Source organism: Motacilla alba, chromosome 22, assembly GCF_015832195.1.
Source record: "Motacilla alba alba isolate MOTALB_02 chromosome 22, Motacilla_alba_V1.0_pri, whole genome shotgun sequence".
Taxonomy (NCBI): domain Eukaryota; kingdom Metazoa; phylum Chordata; class Aves; order Passeriformes; family Motacillidae; genus Motacilla; species Motacilla alba.
This window is the reverse complement of record NC_052037.1, coordinates 3,614,636-3,630,442: the sequence shown is the minus strand read 5'-3', so window position 1 is coordinate 3,630,442 and position 15,807 is coordinate 3,614,636. Positions and strand designations below refer to the sequence as shown.

Sequence of the window (15,807 nt, the reverse complement as noted above, 5' to 3'; positions counted from 1 at the left end):
GCTGTGGAATGTGGTTTGGACATTGTTTACCCACAGGTGATTGTTCCATTGGTTTCTGTGAGTTGTTTTCACTCTTTGGCCAATCAGGGCCAGGCTGTGTCAGGGCTCTGGAAAGAGTCACGAGTTTTCATTAGTATCTTTCAGCCTCTGTCTGTATCCTTTCTGTATTCTTTATTTAGTATTCCTTAATATAATATAGTATCATAAAATCATAAACGAGCCTTCTGAGCACATGGAGTCAGATTCATCATTCCTTCCTTCCTCTGGGAACCCCACAAATACAAGAACAGCCACGTCAAGTGCTCATTCCTCACCCCAGGCAGTTCCTGGGACCAGAGCAGGGCCCCTTTGCTGCTGCAATGGGAGCAGTCAGACACAAAGGGCAGGTGTGCCCAAGCTACAGCCATCCTCTGAATGCCACAGACACAGCACAGGTCCCCCAGCACGGCTGTCCTGCCCCGACACCCACGGCTGAGCTACTTGGGAACAGCTGCTCTTCATCACCTTTCCCATCTAGGAGCACCATGCACAGAACCAGCTCTGACAGAGATCCCTCATGGCTCAAAACAGACTTGGCCATTTGTTACACAACAATAAAAGAGCTTATAAAGACTTTTATAGAGAAGGCAAACAGCATCACAACCTGGAGGAAGGTGGTTTTAAGCTGGAGGAGCACTCTGTTGTACTTCTCAATTTAGATGTGGAAGAGAATTGTTTGGATGATTTACTGGGCTGTGCTGCACTCCAGCAGCTGTTTAAATATTTATGTGTTCCCCAGAACTTTCAAGGAGGACACTTGCACCTTTAAAACCAGCTTGCTGAGTGCTCTGATTCACAGGAACACATCGCTCCTCTGCTCGCAGCCTCCTCCCTGTGCCACTACAGCTATACAGAGCTGAACTCACAATCAAGGGGTGCACCGGGAAGGTTCAGCCTTAAAACAGACTGAACCCAAGCAGAGCCAGACAGCAACAGCAGCAGCTACATCGAGAGAATATTTAAAACCAACCCCTTTGCAAAGTAAGAGGGAAAAGAGAGGCTGGTGCCTTCTCATTAATGCCAAGATAAAATCTATTAATTCTCAATCATAACAAACCTGAGAATAATGAAGACTGATAATACAGGTTTTACAGAGCTCATTCCACTGACTGGGAAGAAAAATAACATGGAAATGAAGAGGCCATGAGATCTCATTAGCAGATAAAGTCAGGTGCAGAAGGGCTGGTCGCTGCTGGGCCGTGCAGCGGAGCTGGAGGTGCTCATGCCAAACCCCCAGGCTCCTGCCATCCCAAACTTATTGTGGTCCCTGCATATTTTATGAAAACAAGCATCTGAGCTGACACCAGAGACTGCCAGCCTGGAGAGACCAGCCCTGAGTTCCAGGAAAAGGTTTGCTCAGGTGTTCTGGTTTACCCGACAAAACCACTAATCTCAGAGCTCCTCTGCTGCTGTGCTGGCTCTTTGTTTGATTCTGCAAAGACATTTGCTTGTTTTCTCTTGCTATCTGCCTGGTTTTAATCCTCTTTTACTCTGTCCATTGAGAAACTTTCAAAGACACCAAAAGACCCTTTTAGGAATACAAGAAGTGATGCGAAATTGCATCAAAGGCAAAACAAAGTGGGAGGAAGAAATCTCACTTAACTCCAACAGATTGACACAAAGCAAACCAAAGAATCTCATTAAACCTCAATCCAGCAACCAAGCCAGAGACAGGTAACACCACCTTCATTTGCATGCAGCCTGCAATGCTAGTACAAACCCTCATTGCAAAAATCAGAGTAAATCAAAAGCTCCTCAGCATTAGTTCAGCATTCTGTGCTCTGATAACAGAGCCAAAGTCTATTTTTCTCAAATGGAATCGCCTGTCCTCCTTTGTAGCAGCAGGGGCTGAACAGGCTTATCCAGGAACTGGATCTCAGGCATTTTCTCTAAGCAGCAAGTTCTGACACAGGTGTGGGATGTGTTGCCCTGGATATCACAGGTTCAGCACAGGAGAACACGGGGGTTCTGCTGCTGATGTGACTGCTGTGCGCCACGATTCACCTGTAAATATTCCAGTTACCCAATAAAAGTCTCTCTGGAATGGGAGACCCTCGCACAACGCACCCAGAGCACATGTGACAGAGGCTCCCACTCTCCTGCCCTGCTCCCACATCCTGGTGTGTCTTGCCCACCAGCAGAACCTGCCTGGCATCACCTGAGCACCTGAGTGAGGCACAGCTCCCAGCTGCCTCTGCAGAGGACAGCCTGGCATTGCTTTGACCTCCCCAAGCAGCTCCTGGGATCCCAGGGCTGTCTCCTGTCACCACGACATTTTCTGAAAAATCCCCTTGCCTAGGATTTTTCTCCCGAGAAGCTGAGAAGCCTCAGCTTCTCCTGATTTTGCTGCTTTGGAATGCAATATGGAGATTGTTTATCAAACATAGGAATTGTTTTTTTCTGAATGACCAACCACCATCAGCTGTGTCGGACTCTGAGGAGTCAGTCACAAGTTGTTATTATTCATTCTTGTTAAGCTTTCTGATGTATCCTTTCCCTATTCTTTTTAGTATAGTTTTAGTATAGTATTCTTTAATATAATGTAAGATCATAATATAATAAATCAGCCTTCTGAGAACTTGGGAGTCAGATTAATCTCTTCCCTCATCCTGGGGAGCCTCACAAAGACCACAGTCTCCAAAGTGCCACACTCCCACGGAACCACCAGCGCAAGGATGGGGGGACCCTTCTCTCCCAGGGCAGGTTAGGGACCAGCTCTCTTTGCTTGGATGCCCAGGTGAGCAGCAGCAGCTCCTGCTTTACCTGAAAGCTCCCTGTGCCCCCAGGAAGCACAGCAAGCCCGGGATTGCCAAAGCCTGCAGGGTGGCAGGGTCCCCTTGTCCAGGCACAGAATTGTAACTGGGTGTCCTCACGCCTGGGATTCTGGCAGAGGGTTTCACTGCTGCTTTTTCCAGGCATTGCTTTTTCATGGTGACGAAAAGTGCAGCAAGGCAGAGCAGAGAGGGATGGGGATTAGGAAGAACAAAAGAACAAATGGAAGCAATACCTCCTTCATGCTTTTGCATGAATATATTAGGCTAAACTGCTATGAGGATTCAAGCATAGGTAAGCTTGGCTACTTAAAATAATTAGACAGCTCTGATAACAATAACTGCTCTAGACAAAATTAAATTTTAACAAAAAATAATAGATTCACCTTAGCAAGGAAGATTTCCACACAAGCAATCCACTACCAGCACCCATTTATAGAAATCACCCTCGCAAAGTTGCCACTGAAACCAAGACAGCCCCAGAACAAGTTTAAATTCAAGCACCAGTCACTGACTTGAGAAAACGGACAATTACCTGTCACTGTCATATTTTCTGGAAAAATCCCCTTGCCCAGGATTCTTCTCCTGGGAAGCTGAGAAGCCTCGGAGAAAAAGAAAAACAATAATTATCTGATTTGCTTCTCCTGTGTTTTGCTGCTTTGGAATGTGGTTTGGAGATTGTTTACCCACAGGTGATTGTTTCATTGGTTTCATGTGAATTGTCTTTACTTAATGTCCTATCATGGTCAAACTATGTTGGGGCTCTGGAGAGAGTCACAAATTTTCATTATTATCTTTTTAGCCTTCTGTCTGTACCATTTAGCTGTTCTTTAGTATAGTTTTAGTATAGCATTCTTTTACATAATATAATAAAATAATAAATTAGCCTTCTAAGAACATGGAGATTCAGATTCATTCATTCCTCCCTTTGACGGGGGTCTCAGAAAATACCACAATTACCTGTCCCACAGAAATGCAACAGAGGAGCAGAAGTCTCCTCCCCTCCTCAGCAGCTGCCAAAGAATGTCCAGCTAACACAGTGAAATGAATGCATGAACACGCAGTGAAACGAATGCATGAGCACGCAGTGAAACGAATGCACGAACTGCATGAACATGCTGCAAAATGAATGCATGAACTGCATGAACATGCAGTGAAATGAATGCATGAACTGCATGGACATGCAGTGAAATGAATGCATGAACTGCATGAACACGCAGTGAAATGAATGCATGAACTGCATGAACACGCAGTGAAATGAATGCATGAACTGCATGAACACAGTGAAATGAATGCACGAACTGCATGAACACAGTGAAATGAATGCATGAACTGCATGAACACAGCAAAATGAATGCATGAACTGCATGAACATGCAGTGAAACGAATGCATGAACTGCATGAACACAGTGAAATGAATGCACGAACTGCATGAACACAGTGAAATGAATGCATGAACTGCATGGACATGCAGTGAAATGAATGCATGAACTGCATGGACATGCAGTGAAATGAATGCATGAACTGCATGAACACGCAGTGAAATGAATGCATGAACTGCATGAACACGCAGTGAAATGAATGCATGAACTGCATGAACATGCAGTGAAATGAATGCATGAACTGCATGAACACGCAGTGAAATGAATGCATGAACTGCATGAACACAGTGAAATGAATGCATGAACTGCATGAACATGCAGTGAAACGAATGCATGAACTGCATGAACACGCACTGAAACGAATGCCCCTCTCCACCACGCAGGTTTTAAAGCCAGGGTGGCACTGGCTGGTCCTGCACACAGAGCCCAGGGGAGGTCGTGGCTGGCATTTCCCTGCCCAGGAACCCTGTTACATGCAAGAACCAAACGTCTGCTTCCTCCCAGGGGTGCTGCAGAGGTGCCACAGCAAGGCTGGGTGATGGCTTCTCTGCAGAGCTGCAAGGGCTCCCCTCTGCAGCAAGAGGCAGCCTCCAGGCATGAAACCCTGAAGAAGAACACAGCTCTGTGCTGCGGGTGCCCAGCCTAAACCCAGCACTTCCTCCTCTCCAGAAAAGCTCCCTTTCCCATTTCTGTCTCGTCTCAGATCCACTTGGCATCACCCTTCTGTGGGTTAATCCGAGCAGTGATTTATTAACTTCTTCTGCCTGCCAGTGTGATAAAGGGAGTTCATAAGCAATTAATATTTATGTATTTCTAATCACTTAATACCACTGTGGCTCTCTCCCTGCCCACACATGCCTAACTACTCCAGGACTGACCAACCCTCAGCTGATCTCACTTCACAGCCCATCTGTCAAAATGCAGCACGAAAAGGAAGGGTTTCCCTGCCACCAGCATGTCCTCAGCTGTGAGGGATGTTCAAGGGCAGCCACAGGTGCTGAGCAGGGCGGGACACGTCCCTGAACACTCTCAGGGACTTTTCTGGCTGGGAATTGAAGAACTAACACAGCGTTCATAACCTTGTCACTGGGACGTGAACTGTCAAGCTGAGCAGAAGCACTCAGTCTGCACATTGAGGTGTAAATATCTGAAATTCCTCCTCAGGTGGGGACATGAGGGGCCTCCACCAAAAACGACAATCGCTTTGTGTCCTTCAGTGGGGTTTATTATGGCCTCCTGTGCCAGATCCATGGCCTCTGCACACGTCAGCTCAGCACCTCCAGGAATGGCTCAGCGTGGCAGTTCCTTGTGCCATACGGTTGCAATTCTTCTCAGCAGTTCCAGTGACTGTAACAGCTCAATGAAAAATCAATTTCATCAGACTGACACCAGGTTTTGGCAATGTCCAGAAAGGTGCTAAGCTGCACTAAATTTTAGAGGACAGCAACTCACAACTGACATCAGAGACACATGAAAAGCCAAATTCCTTTCTAAGGAAATGCTTTGCACCAGCTGAATCCCTCCAGGTGAGGTCACATGCTAAATGTGTCCCTGGAAGTGCCCTGAAATTCCTGCACACATTCATTTCTTCTATTGCCCAGTCGAGGACAAGGAGTGCCACAGATAACACAGGGTTCAGCAACTTGGTTTTCTCCAGTCGAGGAGAGAAGAAAAATGTGGTCTCTGATCTGATTTACTCTTGAAGGCCCATAATCACCTTTTCCAAAATTAACAGCCTCCAAAATCTCCACACCAGAGCACAAGAGAAGTAACTGAGCATGCGCATGAATGCCAAATGCAAACAACAAGCCAAAAATTAAATGTCCTGATTTTCATGTTATGAATTATTTGTGGCTTTTGCTGCTGCCACTCTCCCATGGATTAACATCTCGTGTAACACCTCCTGTTTTTGTCTGTTGTTTAATTTGTCTTGCAATAAAAAGAAAAAAAGCCTTTACTAATAATTAATGTGCTTTGAGCAACTCTGTCACTGCACTTACATTGAGGCATCTGAAGAAATGCAAAACTGCCTTTTGAAGTGCCTGATTTCCCAGCACGACAAGGCAATGGCTGAGCCTGTTCCATGAGTGCAATTCTCCTCCTGCTGGTATTGCCTTGAGACAATACCAGTCTGGGTGCTGGAGGCCACCAGCAGCCAGGAAAAGGGCTGGGATGGGGCAGCAATTCTGTGCTGCTGGCTCTCCCTGGCAGCCACAGGACAGGAGAGCCCATCCCATGGGGATGACAGGGCTCTGCAGCCCACCCTGAGCTGGTGCAAGAGCCCAAATTCACAGCCATGGGATCTGCAGCCTCAGCTTGTACCAACACCTGAATTTCTTGGCTGAACTTCCACAGCCCCAGAGAGGCAGAGCAGGGCAATGTAACAGAGCCCAGATAATCCTGCGTCCCACAGGTCATGGTAGGGTGTCCCTACCCACAAAGAGCTCCTTACAAGCCACATCTCCAGAGGATGTGTGTGCTATTTTCAGTTCTTCCCATTCCCCTGCCAAACCAAAGATGTTCCACGTCCCTCCAGCTGTGCTGAACATCTGCTGTCTCTACCATGCTTCACCTTCCCTGCAGTTCTTGTTTGGTTTGGGGTTTATCCCAACTCCCTCCGTTCCCTAAATCCTCTACAGAGTCAATTTGCTTCACTTCTGCACTGAGCCTTTGATGCATTTGGACACGCTTTATTGGAGCCTTGAAAATCAGAACAAGACTGCGTGTGGCACGAGCTGGGGAGCAGGAGGGATCCTGCACGTGGCTGCTGCATGTGTCAGCACAGAGAGGAGAGGTTGTGGAGAACAACACGGGGGAGACACAGCCTCAGAGCAGAGCAGGCTCGGCCCCAGCACCCCAAATGCCTCACTCACACCATTTCCCCCAGTGCAAGCAGGCAAGCTGCTCAGTTGCTGGGGTTGACTTCTTGATAGAAGTGCCCAAGGATGGGCCTTGGAGAAACCTGGGCTGGTGGAAGGTGTCCCTGCCCATGGAGGGCAACTGGAACAAGGTGATTTTTAAGGTCTTTTCTAACCCAAACCATTGTGGGATTCTGTATTTGCCAGGACTAAGAAAAGTGCAGCCACACAACAACAGTGCCCTCTCAACGGATGGAGATGGTGCTTTTGAAAAGAGCCTCTCAGCTTTCATGCCACTGTGGGGAGGAAATTGCCACTGAACTCCCAAGACTTGTGAGCTCTGGGCTATGCCAGATGTTCCCATCTCCTCACCTAACCATCAAGGCACCATTTCTATAAACTGAACCAAGCAAGAAATTTACATAAACTGAAACCAAGCAAGAAATTTATATAAACTGAAACCAAGCAAGTTCTCCCGATGAACACATCAGGAGAAGCAGGGCTCTGTGGCAGAGGGAAGCCAGGAGAGACAGGCAGAACAGCAGCAGGGCTGGGTCTCCAGGTGTGCCTCTGCAGCCCCACCTGAGGGGGGGAGCAGAAGCAGGAGACTCGAGCTTGTGGCACTGAAATCCAGCATGTGGCACTAAAATCCAGCTGGCGGCTTTTTGACCTCCTGCCTGTTTGAAGGAGGAGCAAAAGGCAAGCAATGGAAATTACAGGCACACAGAAGCGGAGAGCAAAGGACAGATCTGGGTGTGCAGTGGAGACAAGCCCTCCGTGTCCCAAAGTGCCTCAGGGGGCATGAGGGAAGGCCACTGCCAAGTTTAGAGGGAGCCACGCTGCAGCTCTGGGAGTAGCATCATTCCTTCCCTACAAATGCAAGTAACCCATTAAGCACATGAATTTTTGTAATTATTCACCCTACATCACGTAGCAGGGTTTAATTGCAAACATGTGCTGATTTGAATAAAAATACATTTAAAAAAAAAAAAAAGAGAGATTGATATATTGTGACTGTTTTAATCCAGTTTGCAGGAACTCAAGGGAGAGCAATCAGATTTCGTGCTGCAGGATATCAACTCTGTGTCCAGCACACTTCAAGGACAGGGCTCTGTCACTCACTCCAGCATGGCCAGGTGGCACAGCTCAACCCTTAGCAGAGGGGACAGCCCAGAAACCTCCTGAAATAAGCATTAAAACACACCTGTGCAGGCTTTGCAGAGACTACACTCGAGACAGAGAGGAGAGACTCACCTGCATTAGGATGCTTAGCAAAACAGGGACCTTGACCCGGGTCCCACCTCCCTGCAGGAACAGGTTCCTCTTGGCCAAGCCCAGGCCTCCCCAGCCTGGGGACGATGCCTGGTCCAGCACAGCCTGGTTTTGGACCAGGCATCACCCTGGGGTGCCTGCTCCTGCTCACCTCCACATCCCAGTGCTCTCCCCCTCCACTCTTCCTGCCATCCCAGGGAGCAAACACCCCAAAAGCCGGGGGTGTTTTTGGCAGCTCTGGGTGCCCCCAGCCCTGAGCAGGGCTGCTGCAGCCCCCGGGCTCCCCAGGGACCCTGGCAGGCGTCAGGGCGTCGGGCGCCTGGCGGGCTCACACGCCACAGCCAGGGTTACCATGCGATGCTGGCCGTTGCCATGGAAATGGTGGTTTCTCACAAAAAAGACACAGAAATAGCCTGGGCACTGGCTGAGCGTGGGTGCAGCCAGGCTGGGGCACCCCGCTAGCCGGGTCACTGCTGCCCAGCCAGGCCCAGCACGCAGCCCTGCCCTGCAGCCTCCTCCAGGAGCACCATTTCGTTTTTGGATAAGCAGGACCTACTTTTTCCAGGGGCTCCCTAATAGCACACAAAATGGCAGGAAGCGAGGCAAGCTGAATCCCATGCCGGCAGCCCGTTGCCTCTGGTACTTTGCATAATCAGGGCTTGTCAGTCCCCATCAGCTTCAGCTCAGAAACCCAAGAGGAAAAGCCACGTAAGGTGGCAACAGACTTAGAAGAAGCCTCCAGAGAACAAATCTGTCCATCGCTGATGGGGGATTATTTTAATTCTGGATCCCTGATAAAAGCCTGCACGCTTGCCTGGCTGGCTAAGCTAAAGCACCTCTTCCCAAAACCACAATCAGGCTCAGCAGCACTAACCCCAGATCAGTTTCCTGTCACTGCTGACAGCACTAAATGCTCCCTGCCCAGCAGACGTTGCCAAGTCAGAGAGAGCAGGGCAGAGATGCTCCAGGCCATCCCTGAGGTTTTCAGCCGGTGCAGCAGGTGGGATGAGCTCCTCTCCACTCCCTAGGATGGCTCCTCTCCCACCCTGTGCTGCCAGCCAGAGATGACTCACCGACTGCCACCTGGTGAGGATTTACAGGAGCTCGGGTGCCACCAAGGCAGCTGAGAAACTCCAGCCAGGAACCCTCCCTGCCTGCCATGACCGATGGACTCTGCTCCCTCCAGCCACAGCTCCCTGCTACAGCAGAGCTTCTTGTCATCAACGAAATGATTTAGAAACAAGACACCAGGAATGCAAATGTTTCCGGAGTTCCCTCAGTTAGCAGAGAGCAGCTGAACCTCTGGCCTCATTAAACTGCACATCCAAACTGCACATCCTCTAAAGGGTATCGGCAGATTTCATTAAACTCCTTCTCATTATCATGTAATCTGTCAATTAGCTTTGTGAGCACCAGCAAACAAGGAGCTTTATCTTAAGCAAAACATAAAACATTCACATCCTTCCTACAGCACTTTCTTTACCTTTGCCCATCTTTGCTTAAAAAAAAAGGAAAAACAAACCCCTCCTTTCGTTTGCATTTGCTTTCTTCTAAGAAGCAGGAGCATCTCCCTCTCAGCCACACTAAGCAGAAGCATGCTGGACTTTTAAGTTTTATGTCAGACCTGTCTTCCTTGGGCTTAGGAGCATCTCAGCAAGCCACTCAGATAACTCATGTTTCATGTTCTCCTCTGCAAAAAACACTGTTCTCTCCCTTACCAAGAGATGAGCAATGGTTCATCAATGCCCACTGCAGTGCTCCAGCCCCGCGTGCCAAAGGGTCCCCAGAAATGCAAATTGTTCTGTTTTTGTGAGAAATTAAACTGCCACTGCAGAAGGGCTGGAGCTGGGCACTGGCTGCTCCTTTCAGAGACCAGCTCTGACTCATAGGTTTGGAAAGGTCTCCCTTTCCCTGCACAGTCTGGGGACTCCAATCCCTACAGTATTTATCAGGCATCCCCTGTGGTACTCAGAAAGCAGCAGAAAGGCATTAAAACGAGTTAATGTGTTTCATATGCCATCAGTTTTCCAAGTGGAGTTTGTAGATTATCCTGCACCCGTGGCTGTCAGCCTTACGGTCTGGCTAGGAGGAAAAAGGGCTCAAAAATGCTCCTTGTATGTTCAGCTGCTTTGCAAGGTCCTGCCTAACCCACTGTCAGAGCAGAACACCATGAACTGGCTTCTCACATCCCTCTGTCTTCACTCCCCTGTTCCCAGACATGGGAATTTCCTGGGACCCCCCCAGCCCGTGGGAGCAGGCAAGGGGAGCAGCCCAGCACCTCTTCAAAAGGCACAACAAGCTGGAAGTGCACTGAAGGCCTCTGATAATTAAACAGAGAAAATAACAGGTCCCCACACTCTGTGTGACTCCTGCCCCCGCCAGACTACCACGAACTACAGCTGCGTGCTTGAAAATTAGACAGATTAATTATTGCTACAATTAGTAGTATTGTGAATCCTCTCTGGTGGCAGGAAATAATATTGCCATAAACTTGTCTAATTGCTCAGTATTTCCAAATGAGCAGTTGAATCCACAGTTATCATCTTGATGCTTTCACTAGTGACACTGGAGGATGGAAAACACAGAATTGATTAATTAGTTTGCATTTTAAGTCTAACTAAACTCTGGCTTCAGTGCTGTCACTGCAGCCAAGACTGAAGCTCAGAGGTGGCAAGCACAGACGTGGAAGGCACCCCCAGTGTCCCGAGATCCAGGGTTACAGCTGAGAGCAGGGCACTGCCAGCCTGAGCACCCTGCTCACACACCCAGGCCACAGCAGCTTCTGCCTCTAATGCAATCAGCTCACATGTGCTCACTGTACATCAAATAACAGAGGGGCTCGCGCAGCATTCTGCACAACAGCAGGTTTAAACCCACTAATTTATGGTTTCAAATGCTGTGGGTGTTCAATTCCATCCCGTTCCTGGGGGTTTCTGACAAGCCACTCTAGGTGCCGCAGATCCAGCCCTCCAAGCTTTTCCCATTTCCTCGGTGAATTGGGAAAGCAGAGCATGTCTCACCTTCACAGCTCACTGCTGGGTGTCATGTCTCTGGCTCCAAGACAGCTTTAAATACCAACGTCTCACTTCCCCACCAGGTCCACCCACTGTTTTGAAGTGGCTGGATCAAATTTAGGAGCAGTTTTGAGTTCACAGTGCAGCTCCCCATGTCACCTTCTGGGAGCTGTGGGTGCAGCTCCAGCACAGCCAGCTCACGGGCAGTGGTGACCGTGCTCAGGTGCCCTTTGTGACACACACAAATAACATGTATGTGATATATAAGCAAGTAGATCAAAGCAGGAGACAAGTGACACCTCTAGGGCCTCAAGTGCTGAGGATGATAAACTGGAAAGGGTTATTTATACCCTCCCACCTTCAGGATTTGTTTCGCCAACAAAAATGCATTGCCAAAAAGCAGGTCTGAGCTTAACTATACCTTCTACACCATTTCCCCTTAAACAAGGCAAAGTAAACATATTTCTGCTTCAGAATTAAGAGCAGCAATATTCTTCTCCCCTATTGCTTTCTAAATGAAGCTCCTGAAAACCCTTTTTGAAGCTTCCCAACTTCATTTCCAGACCCGCTCCCTGCTGTGCTCAGGAGAAAGGGATTAAACAAGCCTTTTGAAGAGCAGCTGCCCCTAAGCTGCTCTGGGGACAGCTCAGCTCAGCTTTGTCTGTGTCTCCTGGAAGCAGGACAGACACCAAAACTCCCAGGGCCAAACCTGCATGTGTAGGTAAAACGCTGCCATTGGGTGAGCGCTGCACCTGAGGTTTGAGTCCCAGGCAGTCAGGGCTGGCAAAGTCACCCGGGTCCCTGACAGCACAATAAAGGCCTAAAACCTGTCAAGCATTGCACAACAGGCAAGTTTTGATATTGCAAATATTCATCCTCAGCCATTTCTAGTTAATGAAACAGAGCAAACTGTCGAGGAAAATGGGAACATTACAGTAAAAACAACAACAAATTAAACTCTAATGCAATTAGAGAGTAATTAGGGATCTATCCTCTGGGAGCATTTTGGAACTCTGGGTCTTTCTCAAAATCTGATCCCTCCGCAACTTTATTCCTTTCTAGTTAATAAGGAAGAAGTGAGTGGCACGGCTCCCCCTGGTTCCCTGCAGAAAGCCATCTTCTGCTCTGCAGGAGCAGGAGGTGCTGCCAGGTAAAGCATTCACACCTCCAGGCCCAGGAAAATGCAGGTGTCAGCAGAGCAGGGTGCAAAGGGAGAACAGAAACCACTGCCTGTGCCCGCTGCAAGGTGACCAGAAACACAAAGACCCAAAGGCTGAGCAGGCACAAGCTGACAGCAGAGCATAAGCCACCCCAGAAAACCCTTTGTTTTCCTGCACACAGCTCTGACACAAGCCAGAAAAACACAGATTTAATACCTCTCCACTCTTTAAATGTACCCACAGAGGTATTCCTCTATACACCTTAACTAAAGCTTGCTGCAGGACAGAGCAGGGCAGCCTTGGGGCACCAGTCCCTGTGTGCCCTGGGCAGGGCACAGGGAACCCTCAGCACCCAGAGGTGCACCAAACCTGCACACTGCCTGGACTGCCTCCCTGACACCCCAGAGGGCAGGGGACGTGGAGTGTGGTGCCAACAAGGCATCCAGGAAATCACAGGGGAACTGAAAGGAAGAGGCAAGGAAGCACTGTCCTAGCCAGCCATTTCTCCACCCAGGCTCATCCCCACGGTGCCTGAGGGTTACAGCAAAGCCTGGTGCTGTTAAACCTTCCTCTGGGGCACGCAGACACAGGAACGCTCTCTCTTCAGAGGGTGAGGTGGCAGGGCATGAAGAAAAGCTTTCTCTCCATTCCCTGAGGCTGCTGCTATTCCTGGGGGCAGCCCCATCTGCATTTCACAGCTCCAGTACTTCTCAGCAAGGCGTGTTTTTCATGCTTTGAAAGGAGTGATAAAGCTGTGTCCTGCTACCTGCCCAGCAGATGTCAGGGAGATATCCCCCTCTGTGTTCAGCAGAGGAAGGCATCTGTGCAAGGAAGGGAGGTGGGAACCTTGACCTTCAACTGTTTCTGTACCTAAACCTGCCCTTGGGACACCCAGAGCCCCGTTCTGGCCTAGAAATTGGCCCAGTTCTGATCTCTCAAACCAGTTCTGGATCTCAAGTCACACCTCTTTCCTTGGGAGCTTGACCCAGATAAAGTGAGAACCCCAGATCTGATCGTGCCCAGGGCAGCAGTGCAAGGAGCAGCCTGGACCAAACCCAGGACCCCACAGCCATTTCCAAGATGCTTTGAAGAGCCTGCCTAATCGTGAAAGAACACCTCAACACGGAAAAGGGTGTGATTAGAGACCCACAGGTCTCAAAAATATGCCAACTTTTGGTCAAAAGGTGCTTCTTGCAAAGGAATAATTCTCAGCAAGCTCCCACTATTGTTGTCTGCCCTTAACCACTGGCATGAGGGCTCTGTTGGGGGACTTGGGGATCTTCCCTCCCTCCCTGCAGGGAGGAATTACAAATCCACCACCAGACATTCCCAGGTAAATCCCCAGCAAAGGGGGAGAGGTGAGCAGGAGCCATAAATCCCCAGAGAGAGGAAGCCAGCTGTGAGCGAGGTGCTCAGTCAGCAAGGACCAACTGGCTGCACCAATTCCTCTGCGAACTGGAAGCAGCAAATAAAACAAATCCAGGCAAATATCAGCAAAACAACTCCTCATGCAGACGCTTTTCAAGTGGGGGCAGTCAGCAATGCTGCCATTAGCTGGGGAGGCCTCTCAGGGTGCAGCACACCTGGAAAAGTGAAAGGCAGCAGCACTGCACCTCCTCTGTGCTGCCCAGGGCAGGACAAGGCAGAAAAGCCCGAGGGAGGAAGGCTGGATGAAGAAGAAAAGTTAAGACTGAGCAACTCAGAGGCAAGGGAAATGACTTGTGAAACACCCCAGCCAGCCAGGCACGTGCAGAACCATGGTGCAATGTATAGACTAGGATCAATTATTCAGAGAGACTCAGAATTGAACAAAAATGTTCAGATAAAATCAATTGTGAGGACTGGAAATCACCTCAAATTCTGAAACTGTCCCACCCCAGGATGTGACCTGACAGCAGGATCCTCCCCAGGACAGGGATGCAGGAGGTCCTGGTACAGGGACACTTGCATCAGGAGGTTTATAGCCTACAGGTCTACACTATTCTGAGAGTAATAAAGGATTCCCAACCTCCTGCTTGTGATAAAATCAGCGGGAAAGACCTATTTGTACTCTAGAAAGCTCCTGTGCTGCCTCTCCTTCCTGTCCCTTCCTACAGTAGATGAGTCACTGTCTAGAACCTTTAGCAAAACACCTCTTATTGTTTATCAGGTTCCCCGCTACCCTCTGCCCTGCAGCACAGTGCAGTAAGTGTCAGGCAGCGCTCCAGGTCACTATCCCCTTCCTGTGGAATGAGGAACCCAAAGCTGAAGCCCCTCTGCCCAGCATCCCCCTCTCTCAGCTGCTCCGGCCCAAGAGCATCCCCCTGCTCGCCCCTCACCTTCCGGGGCCCTGGTTGTGTTCTGCACGGGCTCCCGCAGGAGCAAACAGCTCAACCTCACGCAGAAAACGCAAACCGATGGTTTTTTAACTCAACGCTCCGCAAAATCTTGTTCTTCACCAAACGCCACACACTCAGGCCACTTCAGCACCACGCGAGGTTCAAAGGAGTGTGTGGCTGTCCCAAGGACAGCCACCCCAGCACGATCAGCGTCAGGAACTAGGGGGGCACTGCCCAAGCCCGGGGTCACTCACTGAGGAACTCGAACCGCAATCCAGCTCAGGGGGCAGCTGCCAGGGACCCTTCCCACAGCCCGAACCGGGTGTCAATTCGCTGTGCCAGGGACAGCTTTGGCCGGGCTCTGACCTCGGGCTGCCCCCAGCGCAACACGTGCGGCCGGGCAGCTCCGGGAGCGATCCCGTCCGCCGGCCGAGCGCTGTCCCCGGGGACGGGGCCCCAGCCCGCGGCTCCGCGGCCTCCTGCGACCGCGCTCCCGCTCTCCAGCCCTGCCGCCTTAGCAAGTTCTCCCAACTTCCCAAACAACGCAGAGAACAGGCTTGTTTTCCCGCATCTGCAGCCATGCACGCTCGCAGCCCAGCAGCCCCCGGAGCTCCCGTTCCGCCGCCGGGCCGTGGGGCCGCCGGTGCGGAGCTGATCCCGGCAGAGCAGCCCGAGCTGCACCCCCGGCAGCACAGGCGCTGCTTCCCCAGGGTCCTGCACCCACAGGCCTGGCTGCTCCGCCCGCCGCCTCACAGGTGGATGCAGCATTCCCTAAAAACTCCGCCGGGAAACCAGCCCAGGGTTGGCGCGGGGCTGGGGCCGCTCACCGCCGGGGCTGCGGGCTGCCACGGGGGCAGAGCCGCCCGCTCCCCGCCGGGTCGAACCCGCATCCCGGCTCCATCCGCAGCAGCGCTGGCATCGCCCGAACCGCCCCGGCAGCCGGTCCCGGCCGGCACCGGACCGCCTGCCACCGCCCGCACGGACACCGCTATG

General features: G+C 50.5%; 1 protein-coding gene across 2 annotated transcripts in view; it reads right to left on the bottom strand.

The window, feature by feature from the left end:
• ZMAT4 (zinc finger matrin-type 4) overlaps positions 1 to 15,807 on the bottom strand; it is a 55,005-nt gene that overhangs the window by 38,939 nt on the left and 259 nt on the right. The window contains exon 2 of one of the 2 annotated variants that reach the window (XM_038160372.1): positions 3,346 to 3,412. The exons of the other annotated variant lie outside the window; for it this stretch is intronic. The gene's annotated coding sequence lies outside the window, so the exon portion shown is untranslated. The remainder of the gene's footprint in view (positions 1 to 3,345; positions 3,413 to 15,807) is intronic. 2 annotated transcript variants of the gene reach the window in all.